We start from the raw sequence: 13,235 nt of genomic DNA on the forward strand, positions 1-13,235 counted from the left end.
TGCAACGAAGACAGAGACAAGCTCTTTTCAGTGGTGCCCAGTGACAGGACCAGAGACAACAGGCACCACCTGAAACGCAGGAGGTTCCCTCTGGACTTCAGGAAACACTTTTTCACTGTGAGGGTGACTGAGCACTGGCACCGGTTGCCCAGAGAGATTGTGGAGTCTCTGTCCTTGGAGATATTCAAAAGCTATCTGGACATGGTCCTGGGCAACTGGCTATAGGTGGCCCTGCTTGAGCAGGAGGCTTGGACTAGATGACTTCCAGAGGCCCCTTCTAACCTCAACCCTTCTTTGATAACAACCATTAAAGTATAGCGCTAGTGAGGGAAAAAGAGGCAGGGCTGCCCAGGTTCCTTACATTGCTAATATGAAACCGAGTAAAAGCAGCTAAGTTTGCACATGCCAGGGATGTTAATTAACAGACAGATAAAGCCAGAATCACAGTGAGATTTATCTAGTAGTATATAGTATCCTACATCCTTTATTATCTTGTTTGTGCTTGTCTCATTATTCCCTTTAGGACTTCTTCCTCTTCCCCAGGGCCTTCCAGCTGCTAAGGGCTCTGCACAACCTCGTCAGACCCTTTCCAGTCAGTGCCACTACATCTTGCCATGAACCTGCTACTCTCCAGTGTCAGCAGCAAGAGCTGCAGCCAGCAGGATTCATGGATGTTTGACCTCTCATCCAGTCCGTGTACCAATTCTGCTTCAAGCTCATTCTCCAGCCTGCGCTGGGACTTCAAAGCCACAATCTGATGCACTACATTGATTTTGCCTCCAGAGACTATGAGAATATTTGCTTTCTCTGGGAATATTTTTTTTACTGTGGCAGAAAATCAGACATGGGCATATATAAACAAAGAGCTCTGGAAGAACATCTGGGACAGCAGACTCCCCAACAGAGACATATCCTGGTCTATTTCCACTCTTTTGCCTCTTGAAACTCATCCCTAGAGCCATAAACAAAGTAAAGAACAAGAGCATCAACGTTTTTCAAGGAACTCTCATCCTGCATCTCATAGTAATTCCTACGTGCCTTTGCCTGCAACCTTATTTTGTGCAGAACCTTCCTTTGCCCTTAGTCATCAAACGCCCCCCAACTTTGAAGAAGTTTGAATATAGATCTGGTCTTTGCAGCTGAAGCACACCTCTAGCATAATGATGAAAAAAAAAAGGAATGTATTGAAGCAGAACATAGACAAACTTCTTCCAGAAATCACTCTAATCAAGCAGTTGCTTCCAGCATGAGGTCATGTCAAAATGTTCCCCAACACAGTGAGTACAATTCTGACATAAGTTTATGAAAAGACTAACTCTATTAAACTCATAACATTACTAGATCCATACATTGACCTCTTAAGGCAAGCATGAGTGTGTTAAGACACTGGTTTGTTCCATAGACATTGTTAGAGGGTAATACTCTTATACGGTTATTTCTGCCTCCTAAATGGGAACAGAAATTGCAATGAGTTATATCTGGAAGAGGCAGATCCGCAGTGCAATTATTTTTCTAGTAAAGTAAATCAGCTATACACTTCACACTCCAGCAGTTGCCCTAACAAATTTCAATATACTGCTTGGTAGCTTTAAAAGGAATATGTCTGGCATTTGAACATCAAAGATGGTGTAAGAATGTTATTGTGTTGTTGTTGTCATCCAGACATCTTAATCATAGATTAGAAACCCAGTGGTTTAGGCAATGCATAAATATATAACAAGGAAGATGGCATGGCATAAGCATCAATAGTATTTTACTTGAAGATACATGATACAGAGATGCATGATATACCAATATTCTTCTCCAGTGTGATCTATCAGTTTTAACCTTAGTTGCTAAGGCTGTGACATTTGGCTGTAAAAGGTCAGGGGTGTCCTTGAGTTATGGATCTGAAATATATATGGGAGTAAAAGCTCAGCAGAAGGAGAAAGGGTACCCTTCTGAGGTTGAATTGCAAGAGTTTTCTTCTTGCAACAGGAATTCTTAAAGAGCATCTGATTTCTATCATGACTGTGGCACAAGAGCAGAAGGAATGGGACTAATTATAGTGGCAATAACCATGATAACAATAAAATGAGAACAATGCAGAAAAAGATAAAGAAGCAATTTTTCTTCAGCGAAGAAAAGGGCTCACTTTTATAGAGGCTTGTTTAAACTCTTGGCCTATGAGAGAAAGTGATTACTAGTGTACTTCAAATATTTCCTGTCGTAATATTTGTTCAACAATGTAAAGTTTCTAGCATTATAGGTGAAGAATTATTTTGTTGAAAAAATATATTTCTATAAGCTCATCCATGCCTTTACACTTGTCAGGTCTTCTCGCCAGTTCTTGTCCTCCCTTAGCTGGAGAACCAAGAATTATGGATATGCATCAAAGTTCACAGTATTGTCCTTCATGTGCCTGGTGTTTGGCCCATCCTTACTGGTAAACAGCAGTCTTTGGAAAGCAGCTCAACTAATGAGAAAGGACAATGGTTCAGTGTGAGGTTTTTATTAATGTTATGTTCTTTGGCATAAGAAATGCCAGATTGTACTGGCTAGCAGAAATGGAGTAGAAAATCAAGTCAACTTCAAGAAAATTAAATTGTGATCATTACTGATGGATTATGAGAATATTATTTGACTTTGTTTTATTTATGGTCAAGTGATGCTTTCTTGTAGAAAGCGGAGAGAATACAAAGCAATATGCAACTACAAGTTGAAGTAGCAAGGGAATTTCAGGGGACAGATGCTGCACTACTTTTGCTAGCTCATCACGTCAGCAGAAGGTATGTCACCAACTTTAGTGGTGTGTAGTAGACTGGGGGGAGAATATAAATTCATTTCTTCTTCCTGCCATTATTTCATATTCAAAGTAAAGTCTCTATCAAAGCTTGAGGCCTTCGGTGGTGGTAATAGTGTTTTTATTTCTATAAAATTTCAGGGAATTTTGTATTTATCAGATATAATTTAATTAGTGATCACTCAGAGTTAGTAATGTGCCTTACTGAATAGAGTGTACCATTTTGTCCTTCTAACACTCCCAAATATATCCTTGTCTATAGCCAGGCAAGACAGGTAGGTGTTGTCATTATGCTTTCAGAAGACAACACTATCATATTTACTCTCATCTTTTTCTCATCCTTTGATAGCTTTTTATGATTGCCCTCTGACTTTTGGCCTGCAGCCATTTCCCATCCTAAAGATAATGACAATCAGAGACAGTAAGAAAGAGGAAAAGATGACAGGAAGAAAACAGTCAAGTAAAACAGGAAGAAATTCTGGAAGGTAAGGGTGAAGGTTTAAAAGAAAAGTTTAAAATACAGCCAAGCAAAATAAAATACCTAAGACACATTGGTTTGAAGGTAAATGCAAAACCTTCGCTTTAAAGACATTTAACAAATAGAGTGAGACACTGGCAGAGGAAGAAGAAATGGAAAGGACAGCAATGGAGAAATTGTGTTACATTGTCACAGGCTTTTCTCACAGCACGTTTTGAATCCACACTTTGAGGGTGGCTGGTTGCGATTCATAAAATAAATATCAAAAAAGTGCCAGTTTCTGAGTGGAGAGAGCAAGAAAATCTCTCAGCCCAAAGTCTCTTAGGAGACATATCTCAGCCACAGTATGTTTGTTGAAAATATAAAGGAGTGTTTGACAGAAATCTTCAAACACATTTTTTTAATCAAGGAAAACAAATTAATTGAAAACATTTTTTTTTCCTTAAAATGTTTATACCAGTTATAAAGTATGGAATTTCTGGTGAAAATCAGAAAGCACCACCTGCTCTAAGCCAAGCATCCCATATCCTGAAGGAGTACCTGGCCTTTTGCTTATGCCATGCTGGGATGGGTGAGGAGCTTCTTTTGCACTGCATTTTTAGTAGCCTCTAGGTTCATCTGATTTTGAACAGGAACAGTTTTGAAATCATGAAAGCTTTTACAAGACGTGAAAAATGTTTCCTGTCCAGCTCTAGCATGAAGACTCTTATATCACCAAATAAAATGATCTATAATGGCTAAAATAGCTTCATTAGTTAGGTTTATTGTTGTGTAAATTGCAGAAAAGGCATGGGACTCAAACATGAAAAGGTGGCAATTCCGTTACCTACTTTCCAGCACAACATATGTTTTCAATTTAAGCAAATTTTACCATTTCCCAACTGCAAATTGGATGACATACAACAAAAACTGTGTTTTAACAGCTTTAGCATTTTATAGACATTACAGCCATGCACCAATCCTTTACCTTAGGAAAAAGTAAGAATTACAAAGACCTTGCTATAAAAACACCTAATCACCAGCACCCAGCTGGAAGTTGTACGGCCTACTGCATAACAGACTAGACTAAGACACAAAACACATAAACTCTTGTCCTTGAAGAAAGATGCTTTGCCCCCTTTGTTTCCATGTCTATAAAATGGGGTAATAATACTTACCTGCTGTGTAATTGAGTGCTTTGGAAAAAAGAGCTGGGTGTTTTCTGCAGAGTGGAGATCACCTGGTATTGCTAACAGCATGAGTAATAATAATGCAACTTAACAAATGCAGTAGAAAATATTTAAGCAAGCTTCAGTGAATCAACTCAAAATACCAAGACTGTACAATGTAACCATGTAACTGCAGTGACAACTTCTAATTTTGGGGTCCTATTTCCGTTAGATTTTTAGTTCCAATAAAGCAAAAAGATAGGCTTGTTCATCATAAAAATGTTCCAGTATATTGAGAATTTAGTTACAAAAACAGTGACATCTTCCTTAGCCAGAGTGTGTTTTGCAGGCTCTGTTAATATCAGGCCTGACATCTTGATGTACTTTTGGGGCTCATCTCTAGTCAACTGGCAGAATACTGAGTATAATGGTAAAATGCTACCAATAAAAGAATGCCAAGATCTCTAAATTTTTTTGTAGTGCATAAATAAGCTGCAGATTAAAATACTTCTTGTGAAAGCCTGGAAAAATCACTCCTTTATTCCAGATCATCGATAAAATCTTGGCTCCACTTAAGTCTCTTGGAGTTTTGCCATTGATTCGGTGGGGTACAGATTTCAGAACGGACTTTGAAACAATTGGATTAGAAACAGCTACTTTTCTGATTTCCCATATTTCACAGTGGAAGCTGAGAAAAGACATTTTGAATATTGAAGTCATTTAAGCCAGCCAAGAAGGATGCAGTCAGTAAACTTGTTACTTTACTAAAAGATTGACTGTCTGGAAAATGCTACAAAGCTGGACACTTATTATTTTTGCATTAGTTGTCAGAGATCTGAGACACAATCCATGGTATGAATCAAAGGTGTGTATGTGCACTCTATACACAGTGTGGTACCAGTTTTCTGTTCAACACATGCACACAAACTCATACCCATATGCAGCTTCATTGATGCAGCAGAGTTTCATATGGCTTAAATTAATTGTAAGCTGACAATTGCACAGAAAAGAGAAAGGAAACACATAAAATGTATGGGAATGGTTTCTCTAATTAATATCCGGATAATATTCTTTAACATTTCCATTCATGCATCTATCATACATTTTTCTCAGTACATTAGACCTCAGTAATACTTTTGTTGTGATACCACTGATGAAAGGAATCAACTTTTTTCACTTTTGTATATTCTTTTTTCTATTTTCATTTTTCCTAAGACCAATATAAATGCCCTTTTGTCCAGAAGTTCAAACCCAGGTACTGCCAGTTGTGTGTTCAAAGGACCTTGTTTCTCTTTTTGCTTTCTCCCAAGACCACATGGTCAGTGATCTTCCTGTTTTCTCCAGGCTACCTTCTGTTCGTCTTCTCCTTCTGTACTCACATAATCAAAGCGATGTTTATTTCCCATTCAGGAAATCTCCCCTTCTTCTCCTTTAGTCAAGGCCTGCCCCAAGGACAGTGATTTGGACAGTAGCATCTATTGTTTCAGCTGTCTTCTTCCAGGGAGGAGCTTAATTGGTTCTCCCACCTGAATGACAGAGAGTTTATGTGCTCATCACTGTGGCCCATGACTGTCCAGGGATCAAAAGCACTTCTGAGGCACTTAACCATATTCTGATGCCCTCTACCGTATTACTATTCGACCCCGTGGGCTGAAGTCTGCCTCTATGCACTCATTCTTATTCTGACAATAATTAGGAGCTATACGATCCTACCAAGAGATTTTTTTTTTTTTTGAGAGGCCAGCAACAGGTATATAGAATTACTACTACTTGGATAAGCTCTATCCAGTAAATTGGAAAGACCTCAAAAGATCTATGAAATTTTATTTCCCACATAGACACATGTATACAAAAATGTATACAGGAAAAAAATCATGGAAAATATTGTAATGATCTTTGCAATCATATACCCTTACACAAATCAGTTTCTCTACAATTGCAGCCACTGTTGCATAAGTACCCTGTTGTATTGAACTTTTTTTCTAAGTTCCCAAAATTATTTAGAATAATGGTCCACCTGTTTGCCCAGTTTTCTTCTTCAGAAGGGCTGATTGAGATAATTGATTGTGGGGGCTGATGAAGGGGGCGGGAAGATGAGGTCAGTTAATTGCTGCCTGGGGAAGAGGATGTAGGAGGTCTCTTTTGTTCCAGGCTGAGGGCCCACTTGTAATAAATGACATACAACAGAGATGCTCAGAAGACACTCTTTTAAGACCCTTCCCACAAGGAAATAACAGATGTTCTCTGTGATTTATGGGTCTGGGTTTTGGGGTCTAATACTGTAAAATGTCTGTGCAATCTGGGCTAGGTGTCACAAACAAGTGCAAATAAATATATCATGACTGAAGATATTATAGCTCACTGTGTATTAACAGAATAAAACGACAAGCACCCAAACTGGGTAAAATACCTTTCAGTTCTCCTTTTGCATAACTGAAATGTGTGCAGACCTCACACACTTTGAGAATTTCCACAGCCAATGCTTTCTGGAAGAAAACAGCCCTCATCCTGAACACTGCTGTCCCACGGGTTCCCTGCCTTTAGATTGTGGGAGATCTCACATCTGTTCTCAGACTTGCCAACTCTAATAAAATGTATTTATTTCAAGCTTTGCTGATGACTAAAGAAAAAACCCTAATAACTATTGAAATGGAAATCAACAACTGTTCCAGGCCACAGTAAATGGATTTGAGGACTTAGTAACCTGGCACCCCTGAAAATGTCTTCTACCTAACGCCAGACAACATGAGCATATTTGGGAGCATTTGGTCAGCTCTTATGGTTGCGTACTCCATTACTGAACAAACACAAAGTTTCTTCCTCATTTCTGCCTTTTTCTTATCCTCTCTAGACTAAGAAAAATACAGGAGCCCTAATACAATCTTTTCTCTTCTATCTTCCCTCTTCTTCTCCCTCTAGTAAATGTCTTTGATACAGCTGTGATTTACAGTGTTGAGGACAGCAAATCATCCATACTCCACACACTGTTGTTTTGAGTGAGGACAAGGAGTTTTAGAACAGCAAACAGTCCTTCTCAACAAAGCCATGAACAAAAAAAACCTGCTATACCTTTGGTATTGAAACACGTATGTTTTTTTTTTCCAGCCCTTAATGAACATTTGAAGAAAAAAATCAAGACTAATTGGCTCTGAAATTTGGCTGGGAGAACAACATGTTTTCAGTTATGTTCAGATGCCATGGCTAGAAAATGATATCTGTAATGGTATTCATATGTCATACCTCTCACTTCCCTGCCAAAAGTCTCTTATTGTAAAGGTTTTTATATGGGAAACATCTCAGTTTATCTAAAACACTAAGGAAAAAAAAATTTTAGATCTATTTCCCCCCCTCCCCCATCTCCCTTCTCACACACATAATTAGCCAGCAATCAGGTACGATAGCTAGACATGTAAATGCCTTTAGTTTCGTGCAGGTGCGAAAAACCAATGTTACACACAAAATCAAACCCTAGGATTAGGCTTTCAATATAGGACACAAAGACTGCCTTCCCCCGCTCCTCCAAACTGATTCCTCAAATACAGATATTTCTTTCACAATATAAAATGTAATAATGTAATCACATCCCGACCCCTATGCTGTATAATGTAAAAACAATGTTGTGTGGGCATCTATTGAGCCAGTTTTGGCATCAGTTTTGGTAATCTGGAGATAGCAATACAGTGAAGAGAAAATTAACTCTGGAAGATGAAGCTATTACCAGGAGAGCAGTAGAAAAATGGAGATTTACTTTGAGAAAAACTTGGGGAACAGATTCTTTTCTGTCTTAGAGGCACTAAGATATTTTTTCAGTTACAAGAAAAGAAAATGATATGGCTTTGGGAATAACCTCTTTGTATATGAGAACATACATAAGATGAGAAATGGGGAACAATCTGTAGGGATTTCTTGTTTTCCCGTAGTTAGTGTACAGGTTACTTTCTCATCTTCCACTAAAGCTGAATCAGCATTTTGAACTTGCAAGTAAGAGAGAAAAATCTTGTCCTGGGCATACACTGTTATCTAAAGGTGGTGAATAATGATTCAGAAACATCTTCCCTTCCAGATCATCTGTCAATATTCAAAAGTAAAATCTTGGGTGGAACAAATGGTTCAAGGTACACAGCCAGATGTTCCCCAAGGGAAGGAGTTGCAAGGACAGGGGTAGTAACGTGGCCTTTGTGAAAGCCAACCTAACCCTGCAGCTGACAGTGTGTAAGGTTGCTGGTTTATGAGGGATAGTAGTTAAGAAAAGAGATTATTGAGGTGGCTGAATAGCTGGGTTAAAAGGTTTGCCAGCATGAAAAAAACCCAACCCAAATTCATCCTTATTGTGGCCATAAAATAAATACAAAATACAGGCACCGTGAGTAGATCTGGGTTTATGGTCAGAAAGGTCACTATGTTTTTCTTAATGGTCACAGATCATTAATTTGAAGTAACTTTTCTGAGGGTCTGTGGAGGGTCCTCACAATCCAGGCATGTCGACCAGTTTTACAGAGACAAAAGACAAATTAGTATCATGCAACAAATTATCTTTTCTGTCAGTTTTCAGACTTAAGCAGCTGAAATTCCCACCTCTGTGCATATGCATTTGTGTGGAGTGGAAACAAGCTTAGACTCGCCCAGTGCTAAGTTAAACAAGTGCAGGAAGGCCAGATCCCTGTAAGATCTGGCATGCCTATATTTAATAACGTGTTTAGATAGCAGCGATTGCAGCCTGTCTTGTTACGCTCTACTCCAGCCGCAGAGCCAGAGCAGTTCCAGAAGCAAAAGGGAGCGCTGACTACTCGACAAGAAAGTAAACATTGAAAACATGCCTTTGCCTGCAGCATAATCTAACCCGGCTGGTATTGAGACAGATGAAGAGGGTTTACACAGTGCGTTCATCTGGCTCTGTTGGGCTCCCTGGCAGGAGGACAGTAACGCACAGCAGCAGGGCAGCACCAGCAGTGAGCGCCTGTGCAGAGCCCCGCTCCCAGCCCAGGGAGGACTGATGGAGTGGCAGAGAGGGGCCCTGAGCTTTCTGGGTGTTGGAGAGTTTGCATTACTATCTTTAAGCTCTCAGGCTGACTCTTGTTTGTCTGCAAGAAAAGTCAAACTGTCTCAACATATGAGAATTTAGCACAGCATTAAACTGCAAATTCTAAGCCTGGAAGGGCTCTTCTGTGGCAACCTGAAGTTTCTGCCCTGCCATTCCATATAATGTCAGCTTTTCATATTGCAGCCCTTTCCTTAACATACTTCTAACTTAATTTTCATGCTGCCTTTGGAGCAAAGTGCCCCAATGTCATGTGCCAGGGGCTACAACCCTCACACGGAGACCCAGGCACAGCCTGCAAGAGCTTCTGAACTAAAAAACTGTGCAAGAAGCCCAAGAAACTACACCCTTGAAATGACAACACACAGTGCTGCAGACATTTGGTGCCTCTCAGAGTCTATTCTCCGCACAAAATTGAAATACAGTGTTTGTCCTCCTGAGCCTGGCAGCTTGGAGGCACTGCCAGGCTCTTTGGAAGAGCACTCTGCAAACACCTCTGTAAGTCGCCTCTGCTTCCCCTGCGCTCCTTGCCCTGCCTTGTATGCATAATCTATATTTTCTTTCCTCTGCCACTGATGAGGCTCTCACTCTTTGAGAGCCAAAAAGCCACCCACTGTGGCTTTCTCCATTAGGCCATAAATGCTCTTGAGCTGCTGGAATCTGTTTTGTAAATAGACAATTAAAATGAAGAAAAAAAGAAATCTCTGCTCAGCTTTGCATAGTCAGAGCCCAAAGACAGCTGTCTTGAGGGGCTCAATCCTGCATGTCATGAGAAGCTTCTGAAAAGTGCTGAGTACCTTCAGCTGTAAAGAGCTTAACTGGAGATAAAGGTAGTAAAGCACCTTCAGCACCCCGCTGGATGAAGCCACATGTTATTGGGACTCCCACTGATTTCTGTCATCAGAGCAATTGGTTTTGAGAATAAGTAAGGAAAAAAATCTCCCACTGACACCAGTGGGAATCCTTGGCACATACAGGGAACAAAACATTATGGTTGAGATCTTCTCTGGATATGGGAACAGTCTTTTATTCTGCTTATGCAAATTATATATACAAATTATGCAAATAATTACCAAGTCATTCTGGTAGACTGTATAATAATAACAATAATAATTATTATTGTCATTACTAATGTTGACGTTGTTTGTCACTATTGTTGTTATTCACATTTATTCTGATTGTGCCTTGGGGCCAGCCAAGAACGGTGTCCGTTAGTGCCATACGCAGACAAGCAGTTTGCTGCCCCAAAGAGTTTACAAGCTGAAGAAACCCCATGGATGCAGAAGGGGAGGGAAGGACAGTGGGAGGGTGCTTGTGGGCAGAGCCAACAGCCGGGGACGTCACAGCCTCCCACGGGTGTTTGTTTCTCGGTCAGTGGAGTTAGGCTAAGGGGGCTGGGGAAGGAGCACAGCAGAGAACCACGGCAGGACTGGTATGGGTGGACCATGAAGAAGGGAGTCAAGGCCAGCATTTCTGGATTTCCTTTGCATTTTTCTCCCAGGGCTAGGCGGGTGTTAGCAGCATCCCAGTGTGTGTGACAGGTACGTCCATTCCTTGGATCTGGGTGTGTAAGAGGTCTGTGGGAAGTGTCTGCCCCATAAAGTTGCATTTTACCAATTCTTGGATCAGTGCAGAAATCCCTCAACTGCCAGGTCATCCTCCTTCTGTATAGGCTGGGATTTGGGGCTGCTGCTTCTCTGCCAATAGGTACAGCATGTCTGTTTTAGCCTTCACACCTATCCCCAAGAAAACTGCAGTGGCAGTGGGGTTTCTCTTAGCCTGCTGTGTTCACACCCAAAGAGAGGAGGAAAAAAATACCCCAGCAATTAATGAAAGTGAGAACTGTCCTGAACCTTCTTCATTCCCTCATCAAATGGTTTCCAGGTGTTTACTGATATGGAGAAAGAGTTGTTGCCAACCACTGCCCCCTTCCCAAAGTGGCTGTGCTTCATTTCCCTCCCGTGACCATCAAGTAACTTCACTGACCACTTCTATAATAGTAAATAAAACAAGCTGTGGCCTGTTCTTCGAGCTTCGCGGCAGGTAGCATGACCCAGCTAAAATCTCTTACCCTGCAAAGCAGGTTGGCCTTGACCCTGCTGGGTATCAGGGTCCGGCCCTGGCCCACGCCGTGCCTGGCAGAGTGTGCTAACACAGGAAGGGGCTGCCGCGCTGCCTCAGGCCGGTGCCTGCGCCCGTGTTTTGGCCTTGATGAGTTTATTCATAGAACCACTAGATATGTTGCCTTTGCCAGAGTCCTGCCACTGTTTCTCCTTCCTGCCATTTTCGGAGTGTTTGTTCATTGTTACTTGAAATAAATGAAAGAAAAACTCATACAAATTATTTGTTCCCCCAAAAATGCAAGAAATGGTCTCATTACTCGGGTTGTGGAGATAACTGATCAGCCCTCTTGCATTTTGGAACGAGTACATGTAACATCTAATGGCTTTTCACCAAAAAGAATTTCAATTACAAGAATATAAATCCAGACAAACTCCACTGAAGTCAAGTCTTTTATTCTTGATTTACTCCCTTATAATTTAAAGCACTGTAGCTATATTGTGCTGGAAAAATAGAGGAACTTTTCAAATCTCAGAAGTCTGAAATTCTCAAAATGACATATGCGGCTATGATTTCCTGCGTGAAGTACAAATTATCAGGAATGTTTCTGCAGACCTGAGAGATGCCAGAAACCAATTTTTTTCGTCTACATTTCAACAGTTATTCCTATCCTTTTTTAACTTTTGTGTAAGTAACAAGGATGGATGAACCTGCTTCCCTTCATTTTTCAGTCTCTGTATTTTCACTCTTCATTAGCTTGTGTCTGCTCTGTTCTCTCCCCCTTTCCCACAATCTCTTATTAGTGGAATATGAAGTCATTTATTATCAGCCTGAATCAAACTTTCAAAACTACAATGTTCAAGTGGGTCCTACATTAGGCACGAACTAGGAACTAGCCCATTCAAAATGTGTAATACATCATCATTTTGGTGCCTAAGAGTATCTAGCATGAGAGAAATGCATAACAGCATTTTTCCAATTTTCTTATAATCAGAGAACATGTAATCTATTTATTTATATTGGGTACGATGTGGGGAGTTCACAGTTGCATATAGTAACCTGTCATTCGTGAAAGTCTCAGATTTGTTTTGGAGGACTCTGTGTCTGTCGTGGGAGGGATAAGACAGATGAATGTGAGGAAATAGTTGAAAGGTTCAGCTTCCACTAGAATAAATCTGAATAGCCTTGAGCTGACAGATGTAAAAGGACAATTGTTTAACAACTTCCTTTCTACCAAGAGACAATATTCCAAGCCCCTGCAAAACACAATACACCATACAATATAAACACAATGCAAGTATGCTTAGCAGATTAAATAGCTGGGATAAGAATATTTGGATAGCTGGCCTTATTTTCTTGATTTCTAATTTTCCAGAAATGGAAATGGCTAGATCTCAGCTTACGAATGTCTTAGTTAATTTAAATCTCCATTCCTATTTTCCCTTACTGAGCCTCCTGGTAAACTGAGTAGGTTTCATAGTTCCACAGAAGAGTTTTGCTTAATAGAATATTATTTATCTTGGCCATTAAAAAGTTCTCTGTGTCAAGCAGAACTTCTCAGATTAAAAATCCAAAATGTGAAGGAAAGACTGTGGAAAAACACTCCCTTGAATAAAATGAACAGAGGTACTTCCAGATTGTCAGACCCCCACAGAATATAGAAATGCCCACATTCTGTAAAAGGTACTTTCCGCTCATTGCCCGAGGTTTCTTCAATAACTGAGAAGT

The sequence above is a fragment of the Pygoscelis adeliae genome, unplaced genomic scaffold, assembly GCF_000699105.1.
Source record: "Pygoscelis adeliae isolate BGI_AS28 unplaced genomic scaffold, ASM69910v1 Scaffold175, whole genome shotgun sequence".
Classification (NCBI taxonomy): Eukaryota; Metazoa; Chordata; class Aves; order Sphenisciformes; family Spheniscidae; genus Pygoscelis; species Pygoscelis adeliae.